Genomic DNA, 18,394 nt, shown 5'->3' with positions numbered 1-18,394 from the left:
AGGCCTTGTGCCTGCCTTCAGTCGTGGAGCCTCCCGGGCAAGCTGGGTGGTCAGTGGGGGCTCCTGGCTACAGCCGGACCTGCTAACTACTGATCTGTGTCCCCCACCCCCCTGGTGCACTGAAGGGACAAGGCCCAAAGCTCTGGAGTCTTTCTGATGTCCAGAAACACGAGGACACGGTCTCCTGCTTCAGACCGAGGGCGTGATGGTTCAGAGCAGGGCAGGGAGTGGGGTCACAGTTCAGCTCTGCCTGCTTCCCGCCCTCTGCTGGCTGAAATGTCTTATCTAGAAAATGGGACCTAATGGAGCTTTCTCAGAGAGGCGGTGTGAAGACTCCATGCCCTCCTGCACATAACCTGCTTAGACTGAGCCCGGCCCAGCGTGAGAAGGGAGCGAACAGAAGCACGGGAGCCGTGGTGGATTTAACCCTCTTGCCATTCTGGTCTACCCTTCCAACATCCCTACTGGGTCCCGGTTCACCCTGCCCCTCCAGACGGTCATGCCCCCGGTGGCTCCTAGAGGCTGAAGCTGGGAATCTTGAGAAGCTAGGAGTCCACGATGGGGTTTGGGACAGGGACAAGAAGAGGGTTCCAGGAAGGACCCTGTGGAATTCCTAGTGATCCTGAGATGGGCCCCGAGGAGCAGCAGGAAGCAGCAGGGAAGACAAGCGTCGCAGAGCCCAGGCGGGAGAGAATTCCAAGGAGCATCAGAGGTTTCAGAAAGGTAGCCTAGGACGGGAACTAAGACTAAGAAAAGAAAGCTGCTGAATCGTATTTGCCTTCTCAGAGAAAGTGAATTCAAATTAATTTGGTTTTAAAGTTTTTGGTGTGTGTGTGTGTGTGTGTTTTTTTTTTTAAGATTTTATTTACTTATTTGACAGGGAGCGAGAGAGAGCCCAAGCAGGGGGAACAGCAGAGGGAGAGGAAGAAGCAGGCTCCCCACAGAGCAGGGAGCCCCATGTGGGGCTCCATCCCAGGCCCCTGAGACCATGACCTGAGCCAAAAGCAGACATTTAACCAACTGAGCCACCCAGGCCCCCCTGGTTTTAGAGTTGGTGGGTTTTTTTTTTTTATTATTTTATTTATTTATTCATGAGAGACACAGAGAGAGAGAGGGAGAGACACAGGCAGAGGGAGAAGCAGGCTCCCTGTAGGGAGCCCGATGCAGGACTCGATCCCAGGACCTGAGCCGAAGGCAGACGCTCAACCACTGAGCCACCCAGGCGTCCTGGTTTTAGAGTATTAAACACACATGTTGTCATCATTGGCGATACCCTAGAGCGTTATAAAAAAAAAAAAAAAAAAAAAAGCTTCCCAAATTGCAATTCTTTTACCATCTACACCCTAAAAGCAGGAACCCAATCCTGCAGAGCAGATTTGAAAAACTCCTGAGCCCATGGAAGACATCAGTCTGCCTATCCAATGTGTGTTAAGTTCTCCCGATCACACTTCCCTCCCTGCTCCTTCCCATCCCACGTTCTCCCCACTGTTAACAGGGAGGTGGACATACAATCCTGATTTCCTTCACAAATAAAATCCCTGGGAGAATCAAGGAAAGAAATACGAACAGAGAAGCAGAATGTGATTGGTTCAGGCCTTTGCCTGATTTCTTTTATTCCCCTCCGACGTCTTTCAGGCCCTTTCCGTGGCTTTATACACCTACTGCTGTAATAAAGATCTGAAGGTTAGGGTCAGGAGCCTATTGAATCTGGAGAGTGCCTTACATTTTGAATTTTTTATCGTATCCATCAGTTTTGGAGCTTTTTCTTCCTGTGCAAATCAAAACACCCCACATGTATTGAAAGTGTTACAAAGCCTCTTGTCTCCTCGTACAACATTGCTCAATTTTTTTGTCCATTTTGGGGTGTCATTGCCCAGTAGCATGTAATTTAGGGTCCTGGACTTATGCGGGGGGGGCCTAGAGGTCACCATTAAGTAGATGAGCTCTTTGTTAAGTCAATATTTGATAAAGCCTTTTGAAAACGCTAATAATTATGTTTGTGGGACTGTCTGCTGAGATTGGAGAAGGGAAAAACTTTTTAAGTGTAACTTTTCTTGCTCCAAACCATAAGTAAATGGCCAGATCTCATCTTCCCTTCATCTATCATTTATATTTATTACATTTGGTGAGTCTGGTTAGTGGTCTAGATTCCTTTGGGTTTTGCTACATCCAGGCTCCTATTATGCAATCATCTTTGATAAAACTTAACAGTATACAATCCCGGGCCCTGGGGCCTAGCGCAACGTCAAACCCCATTCCAAACTATATTGAAAGGCATTAAAGAGAAGCATTCCCCAGTCACTTCCAATTGTTTAAAAAAAAAAAAAACTGTCATAAATCACTAGTTCCACAGAGAGCTTCCCCAGGTCCCATTCTCCTACTGTCTCATTACGTCTATTGTGAGAAAGTGATTACAGTGGGGTGTGCCCTCCTTAAGAACATGCCTTGCATACGGGGGTTTTCTCAAGCAGGTGATTATTCACATTAAGAATGAGTGCATTTGGACCCGTTGGCGTGCACCGAGGCACGATCCAGACGGCGGGGAAAAAGGCAGGTTTGGTGGCCTGAGTCCTGAACAGACCATTTGTAAGGAAAAGACATAGATGGAGGGAGAACTGATGGTCACTTGAAAGAAGTATAAAGGATATCTAAAATATGGATGGGAATGAATAAATAAATAAATAAATAAAACATGGACAGGAGTGGCCGATAGAGTCTCAGGATACACAGTTGGGTGATGAAACCATAAATAAACACGAAGAACTGAAGAGTGTAGGTTAGGAGTGGGGCTGCTTTTGGGGGCCGGGGGTGGGCTGCAGTTGGGAGGGGTGCGTGGAGGGGCGTCTGGGGTGGCAGCAGAGCCCCCTTCCCTCACCCTGCCGTTGCTAGGGCACTTGTCTTCGCACCTTCCCCGGTGCAATCCATTGTTTTGTGTGGTTTTGAGTGGCTGTGCTTTATTTTACACTAGAAACTTCTATTTTAATGAGTCCACTTGGGGTTCATATTACCTCCAGTCTTTCCAGAATTTGGCTTTGGTGGGGCAGGAGGGGTTCGTCTTAAAATATGTCTTCGTTTTCTCACTGAGAGGAAAATTATAAATCCAGCTGGAAGGTCACCGTGGGGTTGTCTGGCAGCGTGGTCAGAACTGCGAGCTTGGTGGTGGAGTTTTTCTGGGTTCTGGCTACTGAAAATCCTCTGGTCTTTCTCTTCTCCCTTTTTTTTTAAGGTAGCTAATTATCTGCTTTTGGTAATGGAATAAGCACCCGCAAACCCACCTTCCCTAAACAAAAGCCCTGACTTTGACAACAACCTCTGCTTCTCTTCCTCCTCCCTGATCTTTGGAAGTCTTGAAAGGCCACAAAGGCTTGCTATGGGAACTTGGCCCTGCCATGAACCCCTACTTTCTCTACCTGATTGTCCCTGGAAATAAATGCCGGCCTGAAGCAAGCACCCTCCTGGTGTGATTTTAGGGTGACCTTTGACATCTTTCCATCCAACAGGGGCATCATTCCTTTGCCTTGAGGCTTTCACCCCTATTAAGTGTAGTTCCACCAGGGCATTGACCAAGGTGGAGCTTAGCACAAATAAGTTAGGTGAGAGCTAGTTTCATAAAGAGTAGGAATCTTGAAGCCTGAGGTCAGGGCACAGGAAGGAAACCCCAACAGGGAGTTGGTGGGAGCTTACCTTTTCTTCTCTCTTCTTCTTACTACACTGGCCTCAATGTGTCGATATTTTTCAGCTAACTCTAGGATCCCACTAACACACAGCATTTCCATCTGTCCCTAGGGCCACATGCAGCTCGTCGTCTGACTCTCTCTGGTTGCAGAAGCCTGAGTCCAAACCTGTTTGGGAAGCAAGGGGGGGACCTCATCTGTTTTTGCTCACCATTCAGTTCTCAACCCTGGCACAGTGCTCGGCACATAGTGAGTGTTCAGGAAACACTGGATGAAGAAGGCAAATAAATAATAGGGGGTTCTGGGTGGCTTAGTGGGTGAAGCATCTGCCTTCGGCTCAGGTCATGATCTGATCAAGCCCCACATAGGGCTCCCTGCTCAGTGGGGAGCCTGCTTCTCCCTCTCCCTTGGCTGCTCCCCCTGCTTGTGCTCACTCAGTCTCTCTAATCTTAAAAAAAAAAAAAAAAGTGAGTTGGAAAAAATTTTTGAAAAAAAAAAGAAGATAAATGAATAAACAGGGAACCAGGTCAACAACCAGCTTGCAGTGAGGAAGACCACACAGGGATCTCCCAAGAGGGGCAGGAGACAGGGAGGAGGTGACTGCTGTCACACGGTGGGTTCTCAGGGTCACCTCCCCCTCACCTCCACCCCTGGGCTTTCCCTCAGCAGCAGCCCAGGGTCAGCCACTTCTGTGCCTCCCTGTCCTCGACAAGGGAATCAGCCAGTACCTAGTTGCTGAGAAATACCAGCTCTTTCCACGTTTTCTCCCACATGGACAGCACGTCTCAGGGTCATGGAAGCATTTCCCCACACGCTGTCTGATGTGCACTACCCCAGAAGCCCTTAAAGTAGGTGATGCCCACTCTAGAGAGGAGGAAACAGTCCAAGCTGGATATCCTAGTCACTTTTGAGGAGCCGAGCTATGACTGGAACCTGGGACTTTGGATCGTTGCATCCAGTATCCTTCCTGCTGCCCTGTCCTAGGCGCCGAGATCCAAATAAAGGGGAATCCAGAGTCAGCCTTGCCCTCAGGAAGCTTCACATCCATCTTGGGCACAGAAAACAATCGTGCACAGTACACATAGGCCACTGAACATCCTGCAGCACTGCCGATCCTTCGGGTTTGCCTCACAGAGATGGTAGGAAAGATTCCTGCTGTTGTTTCTCAGAAAGTTCTTATCAACTTAATTATGGAGTATGCACTGGGGTGGCTCAGCAGGCTTCCCCTGGCTGCGAAATGGGGAGAACAGAGGGAGCATAAATCATAGAAACCCCAAGGAAATCCCAGAGACCTTATTTTTGATCAGTTGTGTCAGTCTCACAGTTGAGCAGGCCTCATTAGAAACAACCACATTGTGGGTCGGAAAAAGAAAGCAATGGGCCTAATCCACATGGAGCTAACCATTCCCTGCAACAGTTACTTCCCGGTACACAGCAACGCCTGTGCCCTTGGACCTGCTTCCCTCCCCCGAGCTGTTTCACATCCCCCTCTTCTGATGCTCTCCGTGACCCCAGATGGGCAGTGGGGCTGATACCGAGCCTTGGACACATGGCCCGAGGCCCCTCAGCTTGTCACTGCCAGTGCTGGAACTTGCACCTGAGCTCTTGCTGGCCCCCACCTCTTTTCTGGCTTTTTTCCTGTGGAGGCTCCTGCTGTCCATCTCTTGCAGCCTGTCCTTGAGAACGACCCTGCAGGGGCGGCCCCTGCCACCCACAAGCCCTCTCACCAACTCTTGCTTGTAGTACGTTGGTTAAGTGCTCACTGACCACTTTGCTGCGTTATAATCATTTGATTTGTCTCTGCCTAGGGGGAGGAGATGCTATATTTAGAAGCTTAATAGCAAAAACGTCCAAGTCTTCAGTTCACTGTGAGCTTCCTGATGCTAAGATGATCCCAGGGTCTACCCACTGTACTCCCATCTACTGAGCGCAGGAAGATAACCAGACGGCTTGGTCCACGGGGCAGCCAGCGTGCTGAGGACTGCGGGAGGTAGTGGCAGGGTTCTCGAAGGGAGGACGGACCAGTGCAGGAAAGCAGATCGTGAGAAAACCTTCAAAAAAATAACCAGATCTTTTTTATGCTCCTCTAGGGGCAAAAAGAGAGAACTGATCTTCTTGAGCTCCTGGGGTTGGGGTTGGGGTTGGGGTTGGGGCCAGTCCTGAGGTTGCCAGGCAGTGGTTCTTAGCCATGACTATACATTAGGGTGACCTGAGAACCTTTCCGATAATCATGGTGCAAGACCTGGTATCTGTGTTTTTAAAACCACTCATGATCCCAGAGTGCAGCCAAGCTTGAGAACCAGTGATCTGGCAGGTAGTGGTGGCTTTGCCAGGTGTCGGCCTGGTAAGGCTGAACTACGTCTCCCAGAATTCCGTGTCCTAGGGTTCCTAATTGGGTTGGGCCACAGAGGGATTCCTGGGAGAGCTGAAGGACAGAAGGGAAGCAGTGGGTGCATTGTCGCCTACCTGCTGACTCACCCCATTGCCATGTAGCAGCAGCCAGGCCTGCAATGCCTCCACCTTTCCCTGGATCCCCCTTCGACTTCTCTGACTCTCAGGCCAGCTGCAAGTGCTTGGCTCCATGGTTTCTGGGGGATATCCATACTATCAAGGTCAAGGGCAGCAAGAACACAAGTTTTATTTTATTTTTTTTTCTATTTTTATTTATTTATTCATAACAGACACAGAGAAAGAGAGGCAGAGACACAGGCAGAGGGAGAAGCAGGTTCCATGCAAGTGTGGGACTTGATCCTGCGACTCCAGGATCATACCCTGAGCCAAAAGCAGATGCTCAACCACTGAGCCACCCAGACATCCCAAGAACACAAGTTTTAATCCATCTTCATGGGGTTTCAGATTGTTCTTGGCCTACCAGGGTCTTTCCTTCCCAACCAGCAGCCCTACAGACTTAACACTCCAGCATCGAATACAGAAACAACAGCCTTATAGGGGCTGTTTAACCACCAAGTACTATTGTGAAAGGTCAAATACTTGTTATCGATCCATATACAGATCCATCAGTATCCATCCTTGTAGTTCTACTTCCTCAACTGAACCCGACCAACATAGGTAGTTTTCAGAATTGTGGAATTAAGGGTTGTTTTCATCCACAGAGTGAAGGCCTTTCTTTCTTTCTTTCTTTCTTTCTTTCTTTCTTTCTTTCTTTCTTTCTTTCGAGATTTTATTTACTCATGAGAGACACAGAGGCAGAGACGTAGACACAGGCAGAGAGAGAAGCAGGCTCCCTTTGGGGAGCCTGATGTGGGACTTGATCCTGGGACTCCAGGATCACACCCTGAGCTGAAGGCTCTGCCTTTAACCTCCCAGCCACCTAGGCATCCCATGAAGGCCTTTCTTAAACTGGAGGCCCAAGTGGCCTCTGATTGAAGGGGAAGGCAAGTCTGATCGCCATTCCCCCAGGGTGGCACAGGAGGGGCAATCTGAAAACCTTTGGTAGATTCATGCTCTCCAGATCCAGTGGTGCATGGGAAACCAGACTTTTCTGGGGAAAATCTTAAAAATGTAAATTCCTGGGCTTTATTTCACATCTAGGAATAAGAATCTCAAACGATTGGATTCCAAGTGAGAATTTTTCTAAAGCCTCCTTACCCCAGCCTTTCTGGGTTGTTGGTAACATTCTGTTTCTTGATGAGGGTGTTTTATACACCCAAAGGTAAAAGGCGGTACATGTACGATTTTTGCCCTTTCCTATATGCATGTTATATCTCAACTGAAAAAAAAATGCACCAGCCCCCACCCTTCCACTCCCCATAACCCCATATCCCAGTGATGGCCAAGGTTGACAACCACTGATCTAGATGATTCCTTGTACCCTTCCTGGCAAAATTCAGAGAGAAGGAGCAGAAGATATTCAGCACTTGGGAATAGTTAAGGTGCATCTAACATCCTAATGATACAATCCTATGCAGTTATCATAACAGTGCATGGGTGACAAGGAGAACGAGAGGGGGCAGTTTGGAAGATCATACTGGAGCCAGACCATGGAAAGCTTTGAATGGCAAACTGAAGAAAAGGAAAAGCCACTTTCAGAGTTACGGCTTTTTTTTTTTTTTTTTTTTTTTTTTGAGGAGCAGCATCTGGTGGCAGGCCAGGGTGGTTGGTGAGGGGTGGTGCTTACAGATTTTGAAAGTGATTGGTAAAAATAACATTTAAAAAAGTGCAATTGTAGGGGATCCCTCGGTGGCTCAGCAGTTTAGCACCTGCCTTCTGCTCAGGGTGTGATCCTGGAGTCCCAGGATAGAGTCCCACATTAGGCTCCCTGCGTGGAGCCTGCTTCTCCCTCTGCCTGTGTCTCTGCCTCTCTCTCTCTGTGTGTGTCTCTCATGAATAAATAAATACAATCTTTAAAATAATAAAAAGTGCAATTGTAAAGGAGCACCTTGGTTAAGCGTCTGCCTCCGGCGCAGGTCATGATCTCAGGGTCCCAGGATTGAGCCCCTGCTCGCCCCCTGCTCAGCTAGGGGGTCTGCTTCTCTCTTTCCATCTGTCCCCCCCACCCCCCCATGCATCGTACTCTCTCTAATAAATATCATCTTTTTTTTTTTCATTGCAATTGTAAATATAAAATTATGTTACCCATCACATTTAACTGCTCACAAAACATATGGTTTAAAATGCAAACTGGTGAATGACAAAGCAGATTGCAGGCCCTGGCCCTGGAAATGGGGACATGACCTTCCTTTGGTGTTAAGACAGACTTCGCAACCTGTGCTTCTTCCTGAAGTACCTGCAGTCTATACATACAGTTCTGGAATGCTCTTAAATAGATTTTTTTAAAAAGGTAAAGCCCCCGTTCTCCCATTTGAAGGCCAAGGAGATTCCTATGAGGCACAGCTGTTAAATAGATACGTTAAGATTTTAGAGTCATAATACAGGGAGAAACTTCACAGGCTGATTCATTTCAGGCTGTAAGTGTCCAGAACAGGCCCAACAGTGGTTCTCCACGGGGCACTTGGACCTGGGGAGCAGCAGGTATGGGGACGACACTAGAGAAGCAGGTTGAATTACAATTGTTTCTGGGGCTTTTGAAATAAAGAACAGTCCTCCTACCCCAAAGGCATTCTGAAGCTCCCCTCAATTTAAATCCATCAGCCTAAATGCTGTCTTATATCTGCTTTAATACCCAGAGACAGAGTTTCTGCAGCCTCTTTTAATAGCCCTCTTCTGAGTGTGACGGTTCTGTGCACCTCCTCCCCACCCACCCCCAGGCCCAAAAGACACCTCCAAAGACTACAACTCCTGAGCTTTCAAAATAAGGGCAGAATTAGGCTTAAATGCATTGGTTAAGAAAATCAAACCAGGGACGCCTAGGTGGTTCAGTGGTTGAGCATCCATCTTCGGCTCAGGTCGTGATCCCGGGGTCCTGGGATCCAGTCCTGCATCAGGCTCCCCAAAGGGAGCCTCCTCCCTCTGCCTATGATTCTCTCTCTGTGTGTCTCTCATGAATAAATAAATAAAATCTTTTTAAAAGAGAGAGAGAGAGAGAGAGAGAAAGAAAGAAAGAAAGAAAGAGAGAGAGAGAGAGAGAAAGAAAGGGAGGGAGGGAGGGAGAAAGAAAATCAAGCCAGGGGCGCCTGGCTGGCTCAGTCAGAGCAGTGTGCAACTCTTGATATCAGGGTCGTGAGTTTGAGCCTCACATCGGGTGTAGAAATTACATAAATAAATAAAACCTAAAAAAAAAAAAATCGAATCATAGGCATCATCCAACTTCTTCTAAGAGGTAGACTTTTTTTCATATTCTTATCTGACTTGGAGTATTTTCATTTCACCCTTTCATACTCTGCCATCTGTACCAATACCCTAAACTCGACTTTGAGGACTATCTGTAGAGAACTCTCTGATCCCCCAGGGAACTCCCTCTGGAGCCCCGCACACTCCCAAACATCTCTCCCTCGGTTCACTGGCATGTGCAGAGGGAATGTAAACCAATCTTGACATTAGCCTGGGTCTAAAATAGCAAGACAACTGTAGAAAGGAAAACAGTAATGTGGGGGCATTCCACAGTGAGAAGCCAGTTCCCGTGCTTTCCTGCCATTTCCTTCCTTCCCCTCCTGCAATAATTTGAGCATTGATGTCCACAAATTATCTCTCCCGCTGCCTGCTCCCCTCCCCAACCCAGGGCTTTTCATGATTTTTTTCCTAGCCAACATCTTGCAGGAAAGGGAAGTTTAGTTTAATAGCCTGCCTGGCTGGCTCTCGAAACCACCTGACCTTCTTGCTCACTGGGGTGGGCCCAGCTCCGAGGACACAGAGGAAGCCCTGTCAACGCCTGGCTCTGGGTTGTTTTGTTCAGATCATGTGTAGCAGCTCCCCAGAGCACTTTACTTGGCTAATAAAAGTTGGCAGAGGCATAGGGCGCAAGAGCCCCAAGCCCCAAGCTTGATGAGGAATCCTCTGGAAGTGGGAGGGAGAGCTCAGCTCTCTGGCTCAGTCACCAAGCTCAGGCTCAGGTAGCCAGGAGGACGCCCTGCTGGGTCACTGTCCGGCAGAAGGATTCCCATGACCTCGGGGTCATGTCTGCATGGATCTCAAAGGCATAGCGCCTGCCCTTTTGTGTGGTCAACACACAACATCTACCCAAAACAGAACTACGAGATGTTAGAGCTGGAAAGAGTCCTCCAACCTCGCACCCCCTTGCTGCAGTGAAGGGACCCAAGACCAGCTAAGGCCATGTGGGTAGTTTGCCCAGAGTCCCTCAGGTGGAGAGAGAGCTGGGCCACTGTCCCAGGTGTCAGAGTCCAGTATTCCAGCACTGCCCCTTGCCCCTTGTCACAGATACGTCTCATCAGGACATGGATATCCTGGGTGTTACCAGACACAACAGGGAGTCACAAGACACACACACCCCCACCAGACCTGGAAAAGTCATGGCTCCCACCCAGGCTGGGCCTTGGGGTTGAGCATACTTTTTAAATTTTTTTTATTTTTATTTCTGTAGCCACAAGTAATCCTTAGAGCTAATTTGCCTTTGTCTCTTCTTTCTCGGCCTTCCTTTCAGTTACTTTTTATTTAGGTCTCTAGGGGGCTTTGCATGTGTGGGCTGTTTCTGAAAATTCTGACTACAGGCATAAAATATCATGTCTCTTAGCCTCAACTATGATAAACTTTACCAAACAGTTTTACGGTAAAAGAGAGAGGGAGAGAGAGAGAGAGAAAGAAAAGTTATGTGCTGCACATATGGAATCTGTATATCACAATTTTATATCCATAACACATGTGTTTTCATGTTGGTGGAAGTGTACCTTACAACATTTTAAGGGAGGAAATGTGGATTTAATTACACGTGGCCTTTTTTTGAGAGATGGTTGACATATAACATCGCATTTGCTTTAGGTATACAACATAATGATTTGATATACGTATATATTCTTAATTCGTCAAATCAGTGAGATACGTACCTACTGAAAAATTCAAAAGGTACCAGAGGGTCTACATGGACAAGTATCCCTCCTCCCTTGCCCCCAGCTACCCATTGACGCCCCCCACCAGAAGCCAGAGCTATTAAATCCTCCCAAAGTTAGGCAAGCATGGATGTGTTCTTTTTCTTTTTTTTTTTTTTTTTTTGATAAATGGATGTGTGTTATATACACTCCTCCGCTCCTTGCTTCTTTAACCTAACAGTGCATTCACTCATTACCTTCACAAACAGGTATCGAGCTCCTCATAGAGGCCACTCAGTGGTCAGAATACAAAGGAAACCAAATAGGTGCCTGGCCTCTAGGAGCTTAGTGGGGGATAGAGACCATAAACAGGTGAGGGAAGTCAGTGTGGGGAAAGGCAGGGAGCGCTGTTTCATGTGAGCTAGTCAAGGAAAGCCTGTTGGAAGAGGCTTGAGGCTGGGTCCTGCGTGAACGTGGAGCCGGGGCCTCTGAGCAGAGAGAGCAGCCAGGGGAAGACCCTGAGGCTGGGACGTGCCAGGCGGGTCATGCTCCCGTGGCAGTGGAGGCACGGGGTGCCTGGAGCTTCCAGGGGGAAGAACAGTGAGAAGGGGGCATGAGTATGTGGGAGGCCCGCGTATGGGAGGCCCACATGTGCACATGTCACAGTCAAGGTTGGATGCTGGGTACGGGAATGTGGACCTCAGACAGAGGTCAGCGGTGGGAAATAGATTTGAGACTCATTAGCATATAGGTGTTACTTGGAGCTCCGGGAACAGATTAGATTAGAGCCCTCCGTTTATTATGCCAGGGTCCCTCTGCAGGAAAGGAAGAGGATGCGGACGCCAGCGCCGCTGCCCCCTCTTGAAAGCTCCCCATCCAATTATCCCAGAGACCGAAGGGATCGATGTCCTGTCAGAGCTGTCACAACTTTGGAGCCGAATGCATTGTGCGGTCACACAGTGTGGAGTCAAAGAAAGAGCATTGGGCAGGGGGTCGGGACCCAGAGTCCAGGGCCAGCTCAGGCCCAGTCCGACGACAAGCCGAAGGCCCCTCTGCTCCCCATCACATCACCTGGAAGGGTGTGAATTCGGTCGTCTCTAAGGACCCTTCTCACTGTAGCGTTATTTGCCTGTGAGTCCAGTGGCCTGAGGAGGACCAAAGAGCTCCCCGTACACCAGCCACGTGAAACACTGCATTCCAGGGACTTTCGCGGAGTGGAAGGGGCAGCGTGGCTGACTGAGGAGCAGCTTTCTCAGGGGGTGGAGGGTGATTTCAGACTCAAAGGAACGTTGCAAAAATAGTTCAACCCCCCTCTGTATATACACGTGTGTATTTACATTTTCATGTTTTTTATATATTGTTGTTTATAGGGTTTTTTTTTTTACCTGTTCGAGAATAAGCTGCAAATACCATGTCCTTTGAACGTTTCAAAGTGTATTTCCTAAAAGCAAAGAGACTCTCTTATGTAACTGTAATACGATGATCAAAATCAGGAAACCAATGTCACTGACAGAGACCTTATTCAAATATTGCCAACCTCCCCGAAGAGCCAAGAAAAAGGTAACAATCCGGGATTACGTGCCGGGTTTAGTTGTCCTGTCCCAGCCGCCTCCTTGAATGGGGGAGGGTCCTTCTGCCTGGCTCCTGGCCTCGGCCCCTGCAGACTGCAGGCTCTCACCTTGTAAGGTGACCCTCCGTTTGGTTTGCTGGATGTTTCCTCCTGGTTAGATTCAGGTTTTGTATTTGGGGTGGAAGGCTCTTTCCTGGGGGGGAGGTCATCGCTTCTGTGCAGGGCCCGCATGGGGTGTGCACCTAACATGCCTCCTGTCACTCAGCCCCTGGGGGACCCGAGGGCCCACGGTGCTTCCCTCATTTTACAAATGGGGAAACCGAGGCCCAGGGAGCTCGTGCAGTCGGGAGTGGAGTCAGGCCCCCGCTCTTTCCACTGCACGCTACCATCTCACACCAGTTAGAGGGTGTCCTCCACCATCAGCCGTTGCGCTGCTTTGCTCACAACAAGGCTTGAATAAAGCCTCCAGCTCTATTTTCCACTCATGTCAGTGATTGATACTTGATTAATGTTTCAGGATTGCCGGCATCTAGAGCATAATTTTCACAGATGCAAAGACCAATTTTGTTGTTACTGAGGCGGAAAGATCTATTTCCTCCTAAGTTATCAGACAGATTCGGAGGGAACCAGTAAGCACCGGGGCGGCTCGCCGGCTAATTCGGAGAGAAGCTGTGCGGCAGCTGCGTCCTGAGCTCCTGCGGCAGCTCCGGGGCCCAGAGCCGGGCCGCACCCCGTCGCCCTGAGGGGCTGCGTGGAACCTTGGCGAAATCTCCTTGTGGACTTTACGGATGCCAGGGCATCACTTCCTCACCCAACCGGAGTCCTCGTAGAGAAGACTCCCTTCTATTTTTTTTTTTTAGATGTTATTTATTAACTCATGAGAAACACAGAGAGAGGCAGAGACACAGGCAGGGGGAGAAGCAGGCTCCATGGAGGGAGCTGGATGCGGGACTTGATCCCAGGACCCCGGGGTCACGCCCTGGGCCCAGTGCAGATGCTCAGCCGCGGAGCCACTTCTTGCTAGTACAGCTGGCCCAGGCTGCTGCTCCCCGACACCCCCTAGCTTTCAGGGGCAGCAGTGAGAATACTGGATTGGAGCCGGGCTCTGCGCACCCCGCTACGCAGCCTCGTGGGGTTTCGGGCGGTGGGAAGGGTGTGCTGGGTCCCTAGCCCCCCGTTCCTGCACAGATGTGCAATCATCCGTGGTTGGTCCTCTTCTCCCTCCTTTGTTTTCCGTCCGTTCACATCTCCTCCTCCGTGTTGCCCTCCTGCTCCCTCCTTTGCCCTCTTGGACTCCCTTCGTAAAGGCAAGAGGGATTATTTTGTACCAGAATCACAAACCGAGATGGCGAGGCCAAGTCCCAGGTGCCTCCAGCCAGGAAAGTAAAAGACCCATCAAATCCTAGTTTGGAAAGTGATGACCTTGGCCTTGGGAGGTCTTGCTTTCCCCCAGAGAAGCATTCACTCAATCTTGTTAGCGGGAGGGCCAGGGCTGGAAGATGGGGTGGGCGTGGTGCGTTGAGAGGGGGATGGGCAAGCCCCTGGCCGCTGGAAGATCTCCACTAGGGGTAGCTGTGGGATCGCCAGCCAGTGACCAGCTTTGTAGGAGGGACCGGATATTGTGTGTGTGTGTGTGTGTGTGTGTGTGTGTGTGTGTGTGTGTGTAATGGAAAAATGGGGGGGGGGCGCTTTTTAAATTCAAAGTTGAAATGACTTTCCTGGAAGTGTGAATATGAAAAAATTAAACAGGGCTTAGATAAACGGGTGTGAATGTGAAGTGGATTAAGAATGTAAGTATTTAGGGCACCTGGGTGGCTCAGCCTTTGGCTCAGATCATGATCTCAAGGCCCTGGGATCGAGTCCCCCCTCTGGCTCTCTGCTCAGTGAAGAGCCTGCTTCTCTGTCTGCCTCTGCCCCTTCCCCTGCTCATGTGAGCTCTCTCTCTCTCTCTCACTTAATATCAAATAAATTTTAAAAATCTTTAATAAATAAAATAAACTTTTAAAAAAGAATATAAGTATTTAGACTAACACTTCCTCCGGGTAAGCCCTGGAGCAGTGGTAGCCGTTACTGTAGTGGTGAAGGGCATGGGCTCTCCAGCCAGATTGCCTAGGTCCACATTCCAGCTCTAACACCTCTAGTTGCACAGCCTTGGGGAAGTTCTTCTACCTCTGTTTGTCTCAGTTTCTGTATCTGTAAAATGGTTATGATCCAAGTACCTACTTGAGAGGACTGTTGTGAAAATTCAGAAAAATCAAATGAATTCATGTCCATAAAGCACTTAAAAGAGCACTGGGCATGTATGAAGCAAACCATAGAAGAGTTATTACCTGGGGTGCCTAGGTGGCTCTGTTGGTTGAGCAACCAACTCTTGATTTCAGCTCAGGTCATGATCTCGGGGTCGTGAGATTGAGCCCCGTGTCAGGCTCCTTGCTGAGTATAGAGCCTCCCTAGGATTCTCTCTCTCCTCCCTCTGTCTAACACCCCAACCCCCAATGCTTTCTCCACCTGCTGTACTGGTCAATAAGAAAATTGCCCCTAGATTTTGCTCATATCCAGGCCTATTTGAGAATATCAACAAAGAGGCTGGTAAATCTTGAACTTAGCACACACGCTGCATTGGGACGCCTTGGTGGCTCAGCGGTTGAGTTGTCTGCCGTTGGCTCAGGTCATGACCTGGGGATCCTGCGGTGGGCTCCCTGCAGGGGGCCTGCTTCTCCCTCTGCCTGTGTCTCTGCCTCTCTTTGTGTCTCTCAAGAATAGTGAATAAATAAAATCTTAAAAAAAAATAAAAAATTAAATAAATAAATAAATAAATAAAAAGAACACAAGCTGCATTTCAAGGCTAGGTCCTTGCATCAGATAAAGCAGGGCATCTCCCACCGTAGGGTAAGTCACATGAGAGACAGAACACTCCTACTCCTCTGAAGTTCTAGTTCTTCAGCGACGACATGTGGGTCTCTTTGCCTTGATGCACCACAACGTGTTCTTTGAGCAAGGACCTGGCACTCACTGTATCAGTTTCATAGAGCTGCTGTAACAAAGGGCCACAACAGGAATTTCTTGTTGTACCGCTCTAGAAGCTAGACGTCTGAGATCAAGGTGTCTGCAGGGTCTCTTCTTTCTGAGGGCTCTGGAGAGAAGCTGCTCCATGCCTGTCCCTAGCTTCTGGTGCTTCACAGGCCATCTGAGACCTTCCTTGGCTTATAGACGCATCATCGCAATCCCTGCCTCCATCTTCCCATGTGCTTTTCTCCCTGTGTGTATCTGTCTCTATGCTCACAATTCCCTTTGCTAAGGACACGACCCTATTACATTAGGGCCCACATTCCTGATCTTGTCTTAATTCGGTCATCTGCAAAGACCCTATTCACAGGTATGGGAGGGTTAGGCCTCCACATCTTTTAGTGGAACCCAATTCAATCCCTAGTACTCATAGTCTCTCAAGCCCTCACATTGGACTTGCTGAAACCGGCTGCCACCTGGCCCATCCCTCAGCCCTCACCTCCCGTTCCCACTCACCTTCCACATGGTGGGTGAGAAATCATTCTCCCACTCCCTTGTCCCCAGGGAGGCGTTTATTTCATTCCTGACACTGTGATCAGAAAAGAACATCAAGCTCAAATGGGTCAGAATCAAACACCGTCAGCAGCATGTTGAAAGCCAAGCCTGTACAAGGTTGTGGGGGGCGGAGGGGGAATGGGGTGTGACCTGGTTCTTGGGTGAAGAAAACTAAGGCTTAACTTTGTGTGAGCAACTCTCCATTGGCCCATTGCTCTGGCCGAAGTTCAGTGTGGCCATCTGGGGTCGTTTGCGTTTTTTCTGGGCTCTTTTCCTGTATCCAGAGGAGGCCACACAGGGTGATGGAATTAGCATTTGGAGCAAAGAGTCATGTCTGTTCTGCTGCTGTTCAGCTAGCTCTGTGAACTTGGACCTGCCTTTCTGGGGCTTAGTGTTCTCATTAGTCCACCGAGGAAGTTGGATTCACAGTGAAGTGACTTTTGACTAAGGTCAAAGGTATATGTGACTTTATCATATTTAATCCTCACCACGGGCTGCTAGAATGGGTATTGTAATCCTCATTTCACAAATAGGAAACCTCAAAGAAATTAAAGGACCTCAGAAGCCCACATTGTGCTCTGTGACCTCCATATCTTTAACTGACTCTTGGGTCAGTGGTTTTCCATCATGCTAGAAAATCACTAATCACTTGGGAGAACTTTGGGTTTCAGGCCTAACATGTCTGGGAGTAGGGTCTTGGTACTGGTCCTTTTCGAGAGCTCTCCAGGTAATTCTGATGTTTCCAGCGTTGAGAACCGCTATTCTAAATGATCTATGGATCTCCCCTGGTCTAGAAGCATATGAGTGCCCATGGCATCTGAAGTCATTGCTAAACTCCTCAGGCCCAGACCCAGGAATTAAAATTGATTTGACCTAAGAATGTGTATTTTCTGATTCTGAGTTTCATGAACCACTGATCTAATCTGCTTTCTTCATTTGACATCAACTGCCGTGCCCAAAGTCACACAGCTCATTAGTGGCGGGGCTGGGATTCTCCGCCCCTGCCCTCCCCATCTTTTTATTCCACAAATCTCTAGGGAAGGCCTAACCTGGCATACATGGTAGAGTTACCTGGAAAATGGTTTTTTTAATATGGAGGCCCTGGCCCCACCCCAAACCAATTAAGTTACAGCCTCTAGGGGGTAAGCCTAAATGTCTGGCCTTATGGGAGCCTTTTACCAATCTTAGTGTGCATATGACTCCTAAGAGGGTCTTGTTAAAATGCAGGTTCTGTGGCACCCGAGTAGTTCGGTTGGCTAAGCATTCAACTCTTGATTTCAGTCTGGGTCACCATCTCAGGGTTGTGATTGTGAGATCGAGCCCTGCATCAGGCTCCACGCCGGGTTTGGAGCCTGCTTAAGATTCTCTCCCTCTCCCTCTGCCCACCCCACCACATGTATAAGCAAGTTCTCTCTCTCTCTCTCAAAAAAAAATAAATAAAGTTCTATATCATCATGAAAAAAGATGCAGATTCTGCTTCCATGGTCTGGGGTGGGGTCTAGGATTCTGCATTTCAAAACAGGCTCCGTCCTTGCTGGTCCAGGGACCACACTTTGTGCAGCAAGTCCTTAAGAAATGGTCCGAGTCCCTAAGTTTTCAGGCATCCACTCCTCTGCTGGCATCTCCCTTGCCTACCTCCATTTGTACTCACTGGATTTGTATTTACTTCCTCTTCAGCAGAGATTTTTCACTGTATCATTTATAAAAGTTGGCCTCCCTTCCCACACTTTAAAAGTATCTTGAGGGAATCCCTGGGTGGCTCAGCGGTTTAGCGCCTGCCTTTGGCCCAGGGTGCGATCCTGGAGTCCCAGAATCGAGTCCCACGTCGGGCTCCCGGCATGGAGCCTGCTTCTCCCTCCTCCTGTGTCTCTGCCTCTCTCTCTATGTCTACCATAAATAAATAAATCTTTAAAAAAAATAAAATAAAAGTATCTTGACCCTAGGGACCTTGGTTCCAAATTCTTCACCCATGCCCTCCTCAACCCATCTACTGAGTACTGTGTTCTTCTCTGGCTGTGCAAATACTTATGGCACATCTACTTAAGTCATTTCCTTTTTAAGTCATCTTTATGCCCAACGTGGGGCTTGAACCCACAACCCCAACATCCAAAGTCACATGTCATATCGACTGAGCCAGCCAGACACCTCATTACTAAGTAGGTACAATGTATACCAGAACCATACCCGTA

At 48.7% G+C, this 18,394-nt stretch overlaps 1 protein-coding gene and 1 long non-coding RNA gene across 9 annotated transcripts in view; one reads left to right on the top strand and one right to left on the bottom strand.

Moving 5' to 3' along the window:
• Positions 1–18,394, top strand: part of ATXN7L1 (ataxin 7 like 1) — a 241,330-nt gene that overhangs the window by 112,165 nt on the left and 110,771 nt on the right. The gene's annotated exons all lie outside the window — the stretch shown is intronic.
• Positions 11,852–17,145, bottom strand: LOC140599105 (uncharacterized). Its single transcript, XR_012001843.1, has 2 exons — positions 16,167–17,145; positions 11,852–15,421 (listed from the first exon to the last, which is right to left on the bottom strand). It is a non-coding gene; the product is annotated as an uncharacterized lncRNA (long non-coding RNA).

This window comes from Vulpes vulpes, chromosome 5, assembly GCF_048418805.1.
Source record: "Vulpes vulpes isolate BD-2025 chromosome 5, VulVul3, whole genome shotgun sequence".
Taxonomy (NCBI): domain Eukaryota; kingdom Metazoa; phylum Chordata; class Mammalia; order Carnivora; family Canidae; genus Vulpes; species Vulpes vulpes.
Note: the sequence above shows the minus strand (reverse complement) of the source record. Positions and strands in the feature narration are given on the sequence as shown.